The sequence below is a fragment of the Rhinolophus sinicus genome, linkage group LG03 (assembly GCF_036562045.2).
Source record: "Rhinolophus sinicus isolate RSC01 linkage group LG03, ASM3656204v1, whole genome shotgun sequence".
Taxonomy (NCBI): Eukaryota; Metazoa; Chordata; class Mammalia; order Chiroptera; family Rhinolophidae; genus Rhinolophus; species Rhinolophus sinicus.
The window spans coordinates 120,738,390-120,754,385 of NC_133753.1; the positions used below are offsets into that span (position 1 = coordinate 120,738,390).

Sequence of the window (15,996 nt, forward strand, 5' to 3'; positions counted from 1 at the left end):
TCAGCCCCAATTGGGGAACACGTACAGTTTCTAATGCATATATTTGAGAGCACTGGGCCTAAAGAGGGACTGAGACCCCGATCTCCCTCCCAGTGCTTTTCTCGGCCGACCTCATGATTAGTAAATATTGCTTCGAGAACTGCTTGGCTGCCCAGTGTCACTTTCTTTAAAGACTGTGACTACGGCCCGCACCATCTGCGAAGCCCACTTGGGAGGCCGTGGCCAGGCTCACAGTTGTTCGCGCGGAAAGCCGGCGCGGCCGGGAGCGCGCAGTGGCCTGGGGAGAGGGACTTGCTGTGGCCCGACCAGTTGCCACAAGCATGTAAGAGCAAGGCTTTTTGGCGATTGAAAGTTCAAGCGCTGGAGGAAGGCTGTGCCTGCCATTCTTCATGTGATCATAACAATAGCGCCACGGATTACGCTGCGATTTACTTCTTCCATGAAGCTGTTGGATTCTCACGGGAATTGTCTGCGTCTTATTTCTGAAGTTTACTTATTTCTAAGAAGTCTATACACTTTCTAAATTTTAAAACAGATCGTCGTTAATAACACCGCTCTTTGTACTATGTATGGTTTATTTGCTTACCTAACATGCTTTATTAACGTGTTGGATGTGCGTTAACGAAGAGCCGTGTTCTTATCTTCGAAGTGTATATTTAAATGCACCGGCTTCTATCCAATTTATCTGGGTGCGTAGAGCGTCCATCACTTCTGGAATCTACCTCTTGATACAGTAATCAGAATTAGGAAGGCTCGCCGTTCACTTACCCTCATGCTTTAAAACTTTTCCATTTAAGAAAATCGATGAACAAATCCTTTCTTGTAACTCATTCCTGCACTACATCTATTTTTATTTATTTTTCTGATTTGGCAGGACTCAGCAATGCTGTCCGGGATTTTTTTTTTTTTTTCCCTTGCTAGAGCAGATGCGGGGGTGGGGGAGCAAGCTCTGGGCTGCAGCCCGAGTCACCCCCGCGAGGACCTCCGCCCAGCACGCGGCGGGGCGGGGAATCGCGCTGGTAGGAAGCTTCGCTGGCCAGTCGGTCCAAGGCTCCACCTGCTGCCACACCACGTAAATTCTGTCTCTCCGCCTCGTTCACTCGCATTCACACACAAACACCACAGCTCTCCTTTGGGTCGGAGAAGACGCCAGCCAAAGGAGGCGGGGTTGCAGGAGGAAGGTCCGCTGTGCGTAATCCAGTCCGGGACTTGGCTCCGCCCGGGAGCGGCGGCCTCTCTGGTGACAGAGGAGTAGTGAGCCGCACGGGGTGAGGCTGCAGCCAACTCCGCTCTCTGCGCACTCGGCTGCCCAGGCGCTCGGGACGCAGTAGCGGCGCTTCTCCCCGGGGCCGACCGCCCGCGATGTCCGCTTAGGAGCGGTGGCAGCGGCCAGCGTCGTCACACCCGCGGCACAGCGCTCCCGGTCGCAGAGCGGGGATAGTGGGTGCACCCCAGCCCCAGCCCCCACCCCGCCCCCCACCCAGAAATGACTTGTTAATCGGCGCAGACACCACCGAAAGGGCTCACTGGAGTGGAATTCAAGTGGCATTTGGATTTGGAAAAGAGTTTCTTGAACATTTACTCCTTCCTTGTTGGTTTTCTTCTTTCTTTTTTCCTCTCCCCTTCTCGCCTGTTATTGGAGATGAATACAGAGCGTTTGCATCCCAGAAAGTAGTCGCCGCGACTGTTATCCCCAAAGAGACAAGCACACATGTAGGAATGACAAAGGCTTGCGAAGGAGAGCGCAGCTCGCGGCCCGAAGAGATCCCCTCGATTATGGATTACTAAATGGGATACACGCCGTACCTGCCTGCTCCGAGCCCCGGCCGCCTACCCGTCGATGCACCGAAAAGGTACGGCTGGGGCGCCCCGGCGCGCTCCACCTCCGGGGCGGCTCGGCTCCAGCCTGCGGGGCTTGGGGCCGCGGCCCGCACGCGCCGGCGGCTTTGTGGTTGCCTGCGTTTTATTTTGTCTCGTCTCAGTCTCCCGACTGTTGCCCGGCCCTGGGGGAGCAGTCGTGAGCCCAGCCCGTCGCTTCTCTCCGGCCTGAGTCCCAAAGACCGCCGGGCTCTGTGTTGCGGGCTTCTCCACCCGCGCCGCGCACACGCCCGGCGCCGCCCGGGACCGTGACCGCGACCGCGCGGATGGCTGCCTGGCCCGGGGATATGTGTGAAGGACCGGGGCTCGTCCTCCCTTTCAGGCCAGCAGGGAGTAGAAAGGCCCGAGAGGGTGGGATTCTTGGAAGTGCCTTGTCCTGGTGCAAAAGCAAGGGAAAAGGGTCTGCCCTCGAGGGCTAGAAGAGGTTAGGTAGAAGAGCGCTGTTTTCTCCCAGCACTAGGTTTGGGTTCTGGGGCGGGAGAAGGGGTTGCACCGAGACGGTGGGGAAGCGAAGAGAATCTTTTGTTGTCCGCACGGGGTCTGGGCTGGGCTCTGTGGAGTGCGGGAAACTTGTAATGGCCCTGGCACCCGCACGCCCTGCCACTTGGTGACATCCCTGTTCCCGCGGCCGCTGGCACCAGAGGTTCCGGGCTTTGTTTTGTTTGCTCGAATGAGTGCCCAGGAGCGGTCTCCTCCCTGTGTGGCGCGGCACCCCCACCCTGGGTCCTATCCCTCGCTGCAACTCTCTCTTGAGTATCGAGGACAGCATCCGTCGTGGCTGCTTCCCCCTCAAGCACAGACTCCTGCACTCCGGGGCTGGCGTGCGCTGTGACCTCCTCCAGAACCTACAAGGCCCCTTTCTGGAAAGGAGGTTCCGGGAGGTGAAAGGGTAGAAAGACCTGGAAAGAGATGGCCCAATGCTTGCTACCCAGTCAAGGGCTCTGCCCCGGCCCCCGTTTCTGGATGTCCGAACTACTCGTTGCGTCCTAGAGCGCTGCCTCTTGGGCAGCAGAGCGCTCCGGAGCAGCCCGATAAAGCCCACCCACCCTGCATGACCATGCTGGGGTGGGAAGTGTCTCTTCTCCAGATTCTCCGCTTTTTTCTCAGCTCCCCACTGTTGTACACGATACAAAGCGGGCTCCTGAGGTCCGCTGCTGCTTCCCACGACACGAGCGATACAGGGGGAACCAGGGAGCTTGTGAGTGTCGGAAAAGGAAACAGGACTCCGCTGCCTTTCCCGCTCCCTCGCCGCCCCTCCGCCCAGCGCCTCCTCCTTTTCCAACATGGGTCATTCGACCAGGCGCTTCTGGAAAGTTTCTCTGAAAGCCGGGGGAACAGGGGTATTGACAGGATTGGGGCTCTGCCTGTGCAGCCCGCGGGAATCCGAACCCCGAGGGAAGCCGGAGGGAAGGCCCAGGGCGCGGCTAGGAGCGAGGCGCCCGCCCATCCGACAGTGGCGCCCCCCAGCCGCTTGGTTTGGGTCGCGGCGCTGCACTTGGTCGGACCAGTCTCTCATGCAATCGAGGAAGGGATGGGTGTGTGTGCTGGGGAAGGGGAAGTTCAGGATCAGGACTCGGGAGGCTGATGCGTCCACTATGGCCAGCGGCTGCCGCGCGAGTGCATGTGGGCACCGGCCGGGGCTCGCTGGCTTCCAAGCACTACCTCCAACTGCAGCATCCCCAGGGTCCTGCGCCCCGCGCGGTTTTCTGGCCGGCGGGTGCCCAAGGAAGAGCCAAGCAGGTAGCCTGGCGTGCGTGGAGCAGGGTCGGAACCTCGGTCTTCACAGCCAAGGCAAGCACTTTCAGGGGCGGTCTCCGGCCTGTATTGCAGTGGGTAGCCCCGCCAGCCCTTCGGTGTCGGCCCTTGGTGAAAGGTGGCTGCTTCAGAGCTGCGGTGGCCAGACACAGCCACGATGGGACCGCTCTCTGCTTATGCCGGATGGAAATCACGTTGCTATTTAATGTGATCCATGAAAGGTTTAAAAACAAGGCGCGCAAGACACATGCTTTCTCACACTTGTACGCACCGAACTTTCTTTGCCTCAAATCAGAAAGATGTTGAATCCAGTTGCAGTGTCCTGCCGGGGGGTGGGGGTGGGAGGTCTCAGGAAAATAGTTTAATGCCCCCCAGCGCTGGGATTTAAAGTCTTTTCAGAGTAGGAAGGTTGAGTGGTTTTGCCTTTTCTTGCTGTAGCCCTGATAATTGTCGGTTTTCCTTGCGACATATATCTTGGGCGTCGAGCCCATGGTCCGCCACTGATGGCAGGGGGAAGATTGTTGTTTCTGGAATGCATGAATCCTTTATTTATGGTTTTTTCTCCCCAAAATAAAGATGCCTGTGCTCGATTCTGAATGAAAATGTCTTACTTTTTTACACCTTATCCAAATGGCTACCGGAGGTCAAGATTGCAAGCATTCTGTATGGTTTTTTTTAATACCCTGTTTAGTCTGCATGGAGCAGTTTTATGATTTACAGTAAGCTTTGATTAAACTATTCCAGGCACCAAAGTTAATTATTAACCTAACCTTAAATACAGTGGCAGAACCGTGTCTCCACCTATTAACCCAAACTATCTGTTAAATAATAATTGCACTAACTATTTGAGTTTGGTTTACCTTGGCTTGTTTATATGTTAACTTTTATTTGAATCTTGAGTAACCGCCATTCTATTATTATTTTGGTTTTAGGACCTTCTTGATTGAGGCACTTTGCAAACCAATCTGAAAGAAAAGAATGAACATCAGATTTAAAACCACATTTTTATGTCTTTTTTTTTTTAAATCTTGATATAAAAGAAGCATTCTAGTTCATGTTTCTTTACAATGCTTGTGGGGTGACAGTCTCCCCAAAGTGTTATGTTTTGCAGTTATCGCCCTATAGAGATGGGCCACATTCTCAATAATGTATATAAGCCACACATGCAAATGTTCTGCAGACACCCAAAATCATTATCTCAGGAGCCATCTGCTGAATATACTTATTGGATGAAACATCTAAGTTTAACTAGGTTAAAAATTCCTAAGAACCAGTGTAACAACTCAACTAAATGTCGAATGAGTGAAAGAAATAGTCACACGTGGTTCACGTTTCTCCACTTACAGTGGATCCCCCCCTCCCCCCACAGCAAAAAAAAATCTATGCCTTCAAGTAACTGGTTATTATAAAGTGGCAGTAAGTGCAACTCTTTATTTACACACACACACACACACACACACACACACACCCCTCAAGTTCTTTCAAAGTCTAGTGAATGCTTTTCCCCATCATTAAAAACTATAGCCTTTGCATTTTGAGTAGGCAGATGACATTGCCAAGTGTGCTGAATCAGAAGGACAGCAAGAATTAGAAAGTGTTACCTTCATTGAATAATAGTAAGACACCCATATTAAAAACTTTCATTAAACTCAAAAGAAATAATTATGCTTTAACAGCAAATGGATAATCATACTCCTGTATGAAATGGGAAGAAAAATAGTGCTTTGAACAAGGAAGTAAGTCATACTTTATTATGTGTATATAGTGGTTCAGCTCTTTTCCACGCAGGATAAGAGTGATGATGAGAAAAAGTTTTTTTTAGAACTAGAGGGCCAAGAGCTAATATATTCTCCCACCTTTTTCTTTTTTTTTTTCTCAAAAAAATCACGGAACAAGCCAAACTAATTGCAAATGCTTTAATTAGGCATCTGCCATTTGCAGCAGTGTAAAGCCTAGGAAAGCCTGTATGTATCTCTGCACTCCATACCTCCCCCCACTCATCTTTAGGTTTAGACAATCTATTGTCCAACTCCCAGAGTGGGTGTTCCCTGGGTGCTCATGCTTCCCCAGGAAGGTGAATCCTGGAAGCATCCTGCAGTGCCCTCCCATATCAGTGCCCCCCAGTCTCTTGGGGTGTCGTGGAGCCAAGTTATCTCTGAGATATTTCTATTCCAGAGTGAAGGCTTTTCTCATCTGCCTCAAAATGTGCTGCAAGAGAAACTGAGCTATTCTCTGCTGGCCACCACGTGGTTGCCTCTTGGGGATATGGTAAGACAGGGAAAGAAGGGAGGCACTTAATCCCTTTGAAATGGGTAAATAAGATACACCACACAAACCTCAGGGAGTTCAGGATACTTCTCAGCACAGGACTATTACAGTATAGCATATACACTAGGGTATCTTGCTCTGTGAAGATGAGTTCTTACAATACTTTTTTATTAGAATAATTCTAATTATACTAATAGAGCGTGTCCTGTAAAACTATCAATACTCTGATGTTTCCCCAATAACCTCTCCAGCCCATACCTCTCCTGGATTTCTCAAATTTCAAAGCCTACAGGGCAGATAGCTGTTCTGGATCTGATAGACATCTCAAACTTAACAGGTTCAAAACACCTAATTCTGGCTCTTTCTCCCCCCAGTATGCTTTTCCTATAATCTTCTCTGCTTAGGTAAATGGCAATTCCATCCTTTGAGCATTCCAGCTGCAGTGCTGCGGGCCCCTCCCTCAGAGAGCATGCATACTTCCTCTCTGTGACCACCTCTGTGACCCTCACATTGGCCAGTCACTGTCCCTTCCTGCTGGTGATTGTACCAGCCACCCAGCAAGTCTCCCTGCTTTGCGCTAGGCTTCCTTCAGTCTCTTCTCAACTCTGCTGCCAAAGAGAGTTTTTTAAAAGCTAAGCTAGATCCAATCACTTCTGCTCAGAAGCTCTCCCACCTTATTCTAGTAAAAGCCAAAGTCCTTCCTGGCCTCTGTGGCCCCACATGATCTGCGCTTGGGTCCCCACCTCTCTGACCTCCACTCCTCCTTGGGGGGTTTCATGAATAGGCCAGGCAAATATGCCACGAGCGCCCTCTGAGGTCATTTACACTTGGCCTTTCATGGTTAGGGAAGGTTCTTTTCCCCAGATGGCTGCATGATTTGCACCTCAGATTCCTTAGATCTCTGTTCAAGTATCTCTTTTCTCAATGAAGCCTGTTCTGATCACCTTATTTACTTCACCCTTTCCCCCAAAACTTCCTACCCCCCTGGCCTGCCTCAGTTTTTTTCCTTAGCACTGTTCACAGCTTGTCAAACTAGATGGTGTCCTCATTTATTTGCCTTCCACTAGAACAATGCCGCGAGGATAGGCATTTTTATGTTTTACTCACTGCAGTAGCTCTTGCACCTAAACTTGTGCCTGGCATATCCTAGGTCTCTGCTGACAACCAAGTATCTGTTGAATGAACGAACAAATGAATGAACGGACAGTGAATCTTCTTACAAACAACTAGTCTTTATTTTATCTTTTTTTGTCTGCTCATTTTTCTATATCATGTTTCCATCAAATGAGATACTTTTCTGCCTGAGTGAGTGTGTAACACTCTTCCATGTGCATAGGTGGCATGTGTCATGCATCATTAGTGGAGCATTCGCTGGGTTGTTTTCCCAGTCTTGGTAATGGACTGGAGCCTGCTCTTTCCCACACTCACACCCAGTCCCCTTCTGTGGCCAAGAGTACACATCTGTGGGACACCTGTTTGAAGCTGGAGGGAATCTGATTTAGGTAAAATCAACTTGCCAAGAAACTGACCTAAAAAGACAGCCAGCAATTAGGGGATTGAGCTTTTGACCTTGGCCTCGTTTGTTCTGCATATTAACCACTGGCCACAGAATCTTCGTGCTTTTCTGAAGTTCACTGATAGTTTTTATAATTCAACTTTCTACCAAAATAGCACGCCTATTATCGCACATTTCTGCCCCGTACCAGCACAGTGGTAACTGTTGCTGAAGATCCTGTACTTGGCGTCAGATGACATGCGCTCCAGACTCATCCTGTCTCCGACAAGCCACGTAAGCTCTCTGGAGCTGCATTATTTTACATAAAAATTGTGACTAGTAAACCTATGCTTCCTCCCTTGTAGGATTGCTGGGAGAATAACATGCAATCAGGAATGTGGATGTATTTGGTAAAATATGAAACGCGCTCTGGAAATTTCAAGTTTGATGCTACTAAGTTCTCCCTCCCTTCCCCAGACCCCAGGCCTAAAAGAGACCCTACCTCATTGTCTTCTAAAGCAGGAAAGAAAAACCATACTTGGTTGATGTCATTTTAGTGTGAACTACATTATGAAATTAAATAAGATCCTCAAATTCATTGAAAACGCACAATCTACGTAGAGCATGGATAGCAGCCTTATTCGTCAAAACGGCAAAGGCCTCAAGTAAAGATTGCTTTCAATGTGACCATTACATCGGGCAAGGTCATGGGAGTGGCACTCTGCCAGGCATTACAAAGTAAGGGCATTGTTATTGCTCAGGTAAGCTCTAAATTAGTTTATGGCATGGTACACAGTGCGTCAGGCAACCGTGAGTCGTAGGAGAGAAGTTTTGACCTCTGCTGCAGAGATTACAGATTCGTTACATTTTGTGGCATGAATTTTATAAACGTGGAGGGGCTGTCAGGGAAGGCAGTGGACCGCTTTGGAGGCAATGCAGAAGTCACACTTCTTCGGCAGGCACAGCACACTTGGATTTGCATCCCGGTTTTTGCCGTTTACAAATAGGATAACTTTGACCCAGTTGCTTAACTTCGTTGCCTCAGTTTCCACTTGTAAAATGCTAGGATGATGACCATCTTACAAGATTGTCAAGAAGAGCAAGTAGGATAAAATCTGTAAAATTTGTAGCACAATGCCCGCCTGGCACACTATACACATTCATTGAAGGTGTTATTTTTATTTGGGGGTGACAGTAGTCATGGAGCATGCCCTGGTGGGAGAATACAAAAGGAAGTGGCCACACATCTGTAATATAAAGAGATGATGCAAAGGAAACCACGTTTGGACTAGAAATGAATATTCACACCGGCAGCTGGCCATAGTGTTGGGTTTTAAACAGAGAAGCATATGAAAGAGTCATTTGCATGGGAAGAGGAGTCATGACCCTTTTTCTAACTTCTGAAGATGAAATGTCACACCCAAAACCAGGAAGGAAGAAAACACTATATAAATAAAACAATAGCAAGCAGTGCAGGGTTTTAAATCAAATAAGAGCCCAAAGGATAGTTGTTTTAAAAAAGAGGATAGCCTTAACTAACATTTTAAGACTAAAACACAATCTGTACCCACTCAAGAATCTGAGATCACCCACATTTGGAATCTGAGAGCAGCCCCTAATGGCTGTTCACGAATGAGATGAGTTGACCCCAAGCACCATGCATACCTGGGATAGGAGAGACGCCTGGCTGCCCATCAACTCCTCCAGGAGGCTGTCGCTGGGACTTCTGCAAGAGGGTCTTCATGGTGGCCATACACTTTCCGGGGTCGTTCTCCTCTGGCCACGCCTGAAGTCACCTTGGGAGAGCACGAATCTCCACGCAGAAGCAAACCATGACCCTCTCCCTCAAATATAGGAAATAGTTGGCTGACCTCAATAGAGATGGATATTCTGCCATACAACCTGAAATTTGATTGAAATGATAGTCATATAGGCTCTTATCAGTGAGAAGAATCCAACTTCTAAAAGGCATGGCAGAAAGGGCAGTAAATTGGTATTATTGTCACCACATTCTCTGAAGGACTCCTGCACCCAGGAGAAATAGGAATCTCTGTATGGCTTAGAATTACACTTATTTTCATGTAGGAAACAAACAAACAAAAATTCCTCTTAAAATTTTGTTAGTGGAAAGAGAATATAAAGAGAGAGAAATAAATCAACAATTAACATGCCAAAGGCTGAAGAGCCAGGTTCTTCTGAGCAGCAAGTGGGATGACTGCTGCTTTGAAAGTATTGTTAATAATAGACATTTGCACAAACAGCCTGTAGACCTGAGGCTTTCATTTAAGATGATTCAGCGCTTTCTAGTGGTTACCCACTAACCTATAATTGCCATCTGTAGAAAACTTAATACAAAGAATCCACGCCAATTAAAAAAACTTAGCAGAAGAATCTCTAAAATTGATGCTATTTACCCCTCTCTTATCCCTTCTGCCCTCCCACGTGTTTAAGACCAAGCCTTTGGCCACGATTTGATTTGAAGCATTTTTAGAACAGGAGCTGGCACTGAATACAATGGAAACGTGCCATTGGAAAATAAAGATTTTGGGGACTGAAAAGAAATGAAGGCTATATTAATTACGGTTTAAATGTTACATGAGACTTCCACAGAGGAGCTTTCTGTGATGACTCCATTCTTCTTTTTCGTATTCCTGAATCTTTTGTAAGGAGAGTATTCAATCTTTTCATTAATATTGCAGCAACTCCAGCACTTCCCCACCCCTCCCCCAGACTCTGACTGTCCTTGAATGAGGAAACTGAGAGAATACTGATTGAGCTGGTGAATGGAAACGTTCCTTTCCTGAAAATGGAATGCTTTATGAAAAATTGCATTCCACAAAAAACACTCAAACAATCCAACAACTGTCTCCTCCTTTTTACTCCAGAGAGCCACATGACTTCATTCACATATTTTGGTGTTTAAATGCATTTATTCTTAGGCTTCAAATAACCAGGTGGAAAGCCGCTCTATTAAACCTTTCATTATTCTAAAAACGTGAGCATCTGAGTTGCTAAGAACATTCTCATCTCTGCATAGTGAGCGATAAATAGAAACCAAATTGTTTACAGCATTCTAAACTATTGGCAGTTGGGTAGATTTTTGTAAGAAGAATACTTAATGGTTTTCCAGATGGATTCTGTGCTAATTCTTCTCGCATCATGAATGATGGCCCGAGCTACACACTGTCGCTGGGATGTTCATCTATTAATCATGGAGGCTGCTTTCTTATTCGGTTGCCATAGTTTCAGTGCCTCAGATAGTGTTGGGGTGTCTTGGGAAAGGTTTGAGATACTAGGGCTTGCAAGACTGGCAGTTATTTTGGCAGTTGCGGTGCTCTGAAAGAACTGAAAAACACTTCTCATCTAATTCAGTGTTGGATTAAAAGAGGCAACTTCTGAGCGTGTCTCTCTGGACCTTGTTATGTGCACAGCCAGCTGATATTTACTACAGGATTTGCCTCTTGCTCAGTCTTGCTGGTAAAAAAAAAATTACAGTCCAGGGGCTGATGTCACTTTCATCTTTCAGCAAGAAAGCACAAGGGTGTGAACTCTTCGTTAAAGCTATTCATAAATGTGGAGGTAAATGAGGGCATTCATGACTTTGCTCAAAATTTCAGTTCCATAATTTGGTTTTGGCTCTGCAGATTGCTAAGTAAATAAAATGACCTCAGGAGTGCTGTACGCTGTGCTTGGGTATGGCTGTGTCAACATGGAGTGCTTTGCTTCAGGTTTCACCTGTATTTTTTTAGGTTTGACACACGTTACTGAGGAGCTAGAGACCATCTTACTCGCTTTTGTGACACTGGCTCCTACAGAGGTCTGTTGCTTCGTCAGCTCCTGATTATATGAGCATTTTGTTCCTTTCTGGAATTGTAATATTTTGCTATTTTGTTTGTAGGTTTGTGACTTCGGGGTTGATTAGGAGAAGCTCTTCAGTTGTGTGTTTATTGTGGGATCTAGTCAAGAAAAGATTTAGAGAAGTAAATTGCTGCAAGAGGGAGATACACACTCAGTGATTGATGTGCTTCTTGTGTGATGGAGAACACAAGCTTTCCTTTGTGAGGTAAAGTTGGCCTCCCATAACAGATACTACCGGTCCACTTCTTAATGCTTTCGTTCCCATTTCTCAAGTGGACTCTCAAGGACTCCTACCAGTCTAAGCCAAGCCATTTTCTTTGTAGATTAAAACATAAAATAAAACAATCTGACACTTGAAGCAAGCAGCACGCAGTTCGGGACCTGCAAGGCAGCAGATGAAACTCCAGGCAGATTCAGAAGAAGAAAACCTTGAATCCATTACAAATGGGCCTAATCTAGAAAATTAGTCACTTCTTTTTTCTTTCTTTTTTTTTTTTAACTAGAAAATGACTAGTTTTTATTTCTGGGTAAGCTTCAAAGCAGCCGTTTTAAATTTCCCCATATCTAGCCTGCCAAAATTTTTGCTTAAAATCAACAAGCATTTTTAATGCACGTGCCTATTATACTGACCTCTCCCTTACCCAACCACACTGAATGATTGATTTTCGAGGCCAATAATTTGAAGTAAATTAAAAGGATAACATGGCCTTAATTACTACTGGCTTCACCAGGCTTCTGGGCACCGGAATTCCTTGTGGAGAAACACTTTTAAGTGTCACAGCAGTTTTTGATCATGTGGTCTGGCTAACCCATAGGCTGCAATTATCCCCCCAGCCCTTCTCCACCTCCCCCTCAGATATCTCCGTGAAGCAGAGAAAACATGCATGTGTAAATTCAGTACTATGGACCCCTGATTATTTGGCAGGGTAAGAAAATAGGCCCTCCAAGTTTTATAGTATTCTCATAAGCTGGTTGTTTAAAAAAAAGAAGGGGGGCATTGGGGATGGGAGGACAGTGGGGCCAATATTTCAGATCAGAAGCTTTCTGTGTTGGAAGAGTTCGTGTGAATTCAGGAACAAGACTGTGATTACTCTTGGGTGTCAGACACGATACTGCACACAGCACCTTAAGAAACATAAGCAGGACTTTTGTGTGGATGTCAGTCAAATACAATGTGACTTTAATTAACCTTAATTAATGATTTCTGATTACAGATTTTCTTTTATGTCTCCAAGGCACAAAATGTACCTTGGTGGCACTTTCAGACAGCAGTGACTTGAGCATAATTCCATTATCTTGTCATGCACACAGCACTGGGTTCTTACAATATGAAAAATGCGATGCTGTTATCACTGGCAGAATGGTCATGGAAAGCACGAAGTATCACTTAGAGGACAACTGAATGTTTTAGTGTTGCGGAGTACTTTGAATCTGAAACATTTTTAATTTTAAGGTAATATACTTGTTCAAATAGCTGATATTTACTGGCTCCTAGCTGGATTTAAGGCCATTCCTTCCAAAGATTGAATGGGGCTTTGAGAGGTACCCAAGTGCTTTTCAAATGAAAGCGACTATATGCTGGGGGACAGTAAACCAAGTGGTATTTCTTTTACCCAAAAGTACCTCTGACCAAGTGTGAAAAATAATGACCAGCGAATACTGTAGCACTGGAGTTTATTCCTGTGTCATGAGTTTTAGAACAGCTATCAAGAAGCTGAATTATATTGTTAATGTACTATTTACGTTTAAGTTTTAACTAGAGGGTCTAATAAAAGTTAGATGTAATGTATTAATGTCAACTTATGAATCAAATTTGTGTGAATAATCATTTTGCAGTCTATACGAAACTCTGAGAGCAATAGTTGGGTGTAATTCGTGTTTATGAATTATCATTGCTATACTTTTACAATTAAGATTACCGATCTATAAGCATCTTAATGAGAAATTACCTTAATTAAACTGATGTTTAATATTTGCTGTACTGTTTTGGGGTAGTGATTATTTAAAATACTTTTCAAGATGGCTGTCCCACTGCATGCAATATGGTTTTACTTTTAACAGAAATAAAGTCAACCCAGTGGCATGACCCCCCGTTTGCCCAGCCAAGAGGAGATGGTACTGGTGTTAAAAGTAGAAAGAACAATTTCATATGTAGCCAAGAGAAAAGGTAGCAAACATCTTTCCGATACTGTTCTCTTTTAAAGGGATGTTCAGAGGACAGGGAAAAGTTTTCTATTAAGAAGTCAACTTTTATCTACAAGGTGTTTCCTTTCGTTTGTGATGAGAGGAAGTTCAACATGTTGAATACACTGATTAATTAATTCTCATGGGATATCTTGAAGGGTGGAGCTTTCGTTTTCATATTTTGTCGTGTCCGTAACACAGACCTATTAATACTGCCCAAATACATCCTTTCCCAAGAATGAAAAGGACAACATAATTGCCTGTGCTGTTAGAAAACAGTCACATCCAATTCCCGAGCAGATCCTACAACATGCCAGGTGTGCCAGAGAAGGTTTTGAAATGTTGTGAATAGCTTGACATTATCACATTGTTACTGAAATGCAAATTCTTCTGTGCAGAACTTGTAAAGGTTTTCAATGTAGAAGGACCACATCGATTCTTGCTTGTTGTCAACCATACCTAGTTTTAACTACAGGGCTTGTTCTATAAAAGTCACCATAATTCATTTGTATATCCCATTGTTTCTGTTGCCTGCGTTTAAAGTGCAGACCCACCTTCCTGGGATGGCACCTCGGTGGGAGAGGGTAGTTTGGCTTCCAGCAGGGAGGTGCTAACACAGGCTGTTCCACCTAGGAAGGAGTCTTGCTGAGTCCCACATCAGATTTAGAAATCAGGCTTACTGATGATACAGCAACAGTATTTACAGTGTTATTATTAATAATAGACCTCATTTACAAAGTGCTTATAGTTTTCAAAGTGCATTTGTAAACATTGCCTCATTTACTATCATTATAACCTGGGTTAGGCAGTGCAGGTATTATTATACCCAATTTAAAGATGAGATAACCGAGGTGCAGAGAGGTCAAATAATTTGCCTAAGAGTGTAACTCTGGTAAAGGAGAGGCTTGGGACAAGGTCCCCAACCTTCTGAATCTGAGTTTTGTGCTTCTCCATGTAATTTCACTGTTTACTCAATACGTAATTTTAAAAAAATGATTACAGTCTTTCTACCACAGATATTCTCACATTATGCCTATTATGCAGATTGAATACTGACACAAAACAAGTTTAGAAGTAGCTTTCCAAGGCCTCCACCTGAGGCGTCCGTGCAACTGGGACCTAAATTCCTGCTTCTTAGTGGAGAGGCTCGTAGGGTTAGTCGGTCATCTCAAAGGAGAGCAAGTGAAAATTGGAGGCTGTTTTTATTTGGGATTCTAGTCCTGTTTTACAGTAGGGATAAAAATATACATTGGAAACTCTAAGCCTGGTTCAGGGTAGAAGTGGAGGGCCAGGCGGTTGAGCCAGAAACTCTGGCAGGAATAGCCTCCCGGGACTTGCAACTTGTACCTATGAAACAGAAACATGTTTTTATCAAGGAATGAAGTGGATCATATGGCACAACATAGGAGGATCTTTCCTCTGACAGTCATTTTCCTCTCTGGCCCCCGTTACTAAGTGTAGTGAAAGCACCAGTTCAATTTAATTTAACAGATACACATTTTAGGTCTACTCTAGGCCAGTTCTAGATACTGCAGAGACAATGAAGGCCTCGTTCAGAATTTATTAATGAACTGTGTACCCACTATTGGCTGGACATTGGGCCCAGTTCTAAGCAAGGAGGGTAGATGTGTGAAAAATCACTATAGTGTAAGATCTGATGACTATGTCTCAAAAGCAGAGGAGCGATGATGCTCAGGGCAGGAAGGGGCAGCTCTGTCCTGCTGGGAGGTCAGGCAGGCCTTTGGGTTGTGGGAGGCCCGGGCAGGAAGAGCAGTCAGGCTAAGGAAGGGAAAGGCAGGAGGAAAGGCCTAGAGGCAGGACGATGGAGAATGAAGGACTTGGCCCCAGAGCAGCTAGGGAGCTTCCCTGACACTGGAAATGCGTGTGGCAGCCCTGGGGACAGAAAGGGAGATTGAGCCTGTGAGGCTGCCCTGCTCTGGAGATGGGGCCTGGAGGTGGAGGCAGTTGAAGCTTTTAAGCAAGAAGATGACACATCATCAGATGTATGTTTTAGAAATATAAATCTGCTAGCACTGTGAGTGGAAAAAAAGAAATAGATTCTGGGTGTGTTTGCAAAGTATAGCTGTCAAGACTTAGGGACCAGTTGGTTGTGTGGGGTAAGGGAGTGGAAGGAGTAAAAAATGGTTCCAAGATGTCACATCTGGGGGGAATTGAGTGGCTAGTGGGGGCAAAGGCCAAGACAGAAACCCAGGTTTACAGACAAAGTGGTTAACATTTAACAGCTATCACAAACCTTATTCAAATGACACATTATAGGCCAAACACCAAAGCCTTGGGTCTAGTCCCACTGTGCTCACACCTAGCTCTGTAAAACGAGAATGAAAAGATTTTAAAATGAAAGACTGTTTAAACTGTCACATTTGGTCTGGCAGCTGGGACCACTTTCTCCAACATCAAGGAGGTTAATACCATAACATGATGTGGACAGCATGAGGGAGACAGAAGCACCACCCAGGGCATCCATAAAAACTGGTTACAAAATGCAGGCGGCGCAAATGTTAAGGACTCATCTGTTTCCTATTGTTTTTTATCATGCT

General features: G+C 45.6%; 1 protein-coding gene across 6 annotated transcripts in view; it reads left to right on the forward strand.

The window, feature by feature from the left end:
• The first annotated feature begins 1,052 nt into the window (after positions 1-1,052).
• Positions 1,053-15,996, forward strand: part of SEMA6A (semaphorin 6A) — a 121,680-nt gene continuing 106,736 nt past the window's right edge. For 3 of the 6 annotated variants that reach the window (XM_019746523.2, XM_019746526.2, XM_074328581.1), the window contains exon 1: positions 1,094-1,853. The gene's annotated coding sequence lies outside the window, so the exon portion shown is untranslated. Of the gene's footprint in view, positions 1,854-15,996 lie in introns of all 6 variants that reach the window. The other 3 variants (XM_019746532.2, XM_019746531.2, XM_019746527.2) reach the window with 2 other exon arrangements.